Raw genomic sequence first — 2,877 nt, forward strand, 5'->3', positions numbered from 1 at the left:
GGTGCAGGTCACCTCAGGGCCGATTAAGTCTCCAGATTCAGAGCCCCCTTTCGGTGCATGACACCTTAGGGCCGATTAAGCCTCCAGATTCAGAGCCCCTTTTGGTGCATGACACCTTAGGGCCGATTAAGACTCCGGATTTGGAGCACCCTTTGTGGATATCACGATTGGCCCAAATAAAGCCTCCGGATTCGGAGCCCCTTTTAGTGCAGGTCACCTCAGGGCCGATTAAGTTTCCAGATTCGGAGCCCCTTTTCGGTGCATGACACCTTAGGGCCGATTAAGCCTCTAGATTCGGAGCCCCTTTTGGTGCATGACACCTTAGGGCTGATTAAGACTCCGGATTCGGAGCGCCCTTCGTGGATATCACGATTGGCCCAAATAAAGCCTCCGGATTCGGAGCCCCTTTTGGTGCAGGTCACCTCAGGGCTGATTAAGTCTCCGGATTCGGAGCCCCCTTTCGGTTCATGACACCTTAGGGCCAATTAAGCCTCCGGATTCGGAGCCCCTTTTGGTGCATGACATCTGAGGGCCGATTAAGCCTATTAAGGCCGATTAAGACTGCGGATTCATAGCGCCCTTCGTGGATATCACGATTGGCCAAAATAAAGCCTCCGGATTCGAAGCCCCTTTTGGTGCATGACACCTTAGGGCTGATTAAGCCTATTAAGGCCGATTAAGACTCCGAATTCGGAGCGCCCTTCGTGGATATCACGATTGGCCAAAATAAAGCCTCTGAATTCGGAGCCCCTTTTGGTGCATGACACCTTAGGGCCGATTAATCCTATTAAGGCCGATTAAGACTTCGGATTCGGAGCGCCTTTCGTGGATGTCGCGATTGGCCAAAATAAAGCCTCCAGATTTGGAGCCCCTTTTGGTGCATGACACCTTAGGGCCGATTAAGCCTATTAAAGCCGATTAAGACTCCGAATTCGGAGCGCCCTTCGTGGATATCACGATTGACCCAAATAAAGCCTCCGAATTCGGAGCCCCTTTTGGTGCATGACACCTTAGGGCCGATTAAGCCTATTAAGGCCGATTAAGCCTATTAAGGCCGATTAAGTCTCCGGATTCAGAGCGCCCTTCGTAGATATCACGATTGGCCAAAATAAAACCTCCGGATTCGGAGCCCCTTTCGGTGCATGACACCTTAGTGCCGATTAAGCCTATTAAGGCCGATTAAGACTCCGAATTCGGAGCGCCCTTCGTGGATATCACGATTGGCCAAAATAAAGCCTCCGGATTCGGAGCCCCTTTCGGTGCATGACACCTTAGGGCCGATTAAGGCTCCCAATCCGGATTGGCTTTTTTTGGGAGATGCATTTGTACCACTTCATTGGCCGAATAAATATTCACTGAGAATCGTTCTTAATTCAATCTTTCAATACATGTTTAAACATTTACGCCACACAACACAAAACTTGCCAGAAAGTTGAAATAATACGATTAATTAAACACACAACATTTCAAGACCAAATACAAACGTTGAAAATAAAAGAAATTCTATTTATTCGGCGCGAAGTCTATTCATTCGGCACCCTCATCGTCGCTCTTCTCAATTTTGAAATCAGAATAAGGAAAGTAGTGGCGATGATACAGGGGTGAGGCCGAATCAATGCCCACGGCTTCGAGAGCTTCCTCGGTTTGAAGGGCCTTGATCCAGCCGTACTTGAATCCACGATTTTCACATCGGCAGACCTCCTCGGCAAGGTCCTGTTTGGTCTACTCTATTCCAACCTTCAGGCCGTCCTGAAACCCCTTTTCATAACTCGAGGTCCGTTCGGTCACTCTCTTCGCAACAAACAATTTAGATTGACCGGCCGCCACCGACGCGCTCGTTTGAACATTCTTCAGCTCCCGAAGCTCACGCTCAGCCTTTTCCGTGCGAATCTCCAGACTACGATTCCTTTCGTCCTTTTTCTCGCTCTCACGTCGCGCCTCCCGCAGACGCATGCCGACTTCGTAAGCAGTATATAGCCCTTTTGCAGCCCCATGTATGCTGTCTCAAAATACTTCGAAATCTCGACGTCCGACCATCGATTGTTGGACTTTCGGCGGGAATATCTGTCAAGCGAACTCGATTGCCACATCTGGGTATTTAATGATAAAATCCCCCTCTGTCATTGGTCTCTTCCTCACAAAAACCGCAAAACTCAACGGTCGTGGCATCGTATCAGGCTCAATTTTAGGTCGCGGGTGTAGACGTCCCCGAACGCCCTGGGAGGAACGAGCTCCCGTTCTGTTCATATTGGGGTCACTACAGCTCAGGACTCTCAAATTTGTCGCGGTTCTAAGTCTGAACCAAAGAGTCCAAATCCGGCAAATCGTTTTGAGAAAAACAGATTTTTGAAAGAAATGCCAAACATGGACTGCTTTGCCAGATACAAAGTCGCCACCTAAATGTTTTTTTAATGGGAAATTTAGGAAACCCTGACTCGGTGCCAAAGGCCACGTGTCCGTCATCACCAAAGTTGCCTCGGCTCGGGAACTTGGGTACGATTGGGGAAGGTCACTTCGTGAGCACCCCCGCTCGCCCGATCAAAGATCGGCCTCTACTAACCGTGATATCTATTTTTGAAAACTTTGTGTGTTCTTATTCCGGTTTTTAGCCTAGGTTACTATGTGATGTACACAGCATATAAGTATAGACTAGGTCGCCCGAATTGGAACAAAACATTTCATGCTTGTTTATTTGAAAGATGGTTTGCTACTCGCAAGTAGGCTTAAAATGCAGATTTTGCCACCCGCAGGTGGGCATAGAAAAGATGGTTTTGCCACTATCTAGTGGGCTTAAAACATTTGATGATTTATTCCAATCCAACTAACCCAACCTTCACCCACAGGCATTCAGGCAGTTATATCACATAAGCATATTGC

The sequence above is a fragment of the Camellia sinensis genome, chromosome 11, assembly GCF_055761805.1.
Source record: "Camellia sinensis isolate YWXY chromosome 11, ASM5576180v1, whole genome shotgun sequence".
Lineage (NCBI taxonomy): Eukaryota > Viridiplantae > Streptophyta > Magnoliopsida > Ericales > Theaceae > Camellia > Camellia sinensis.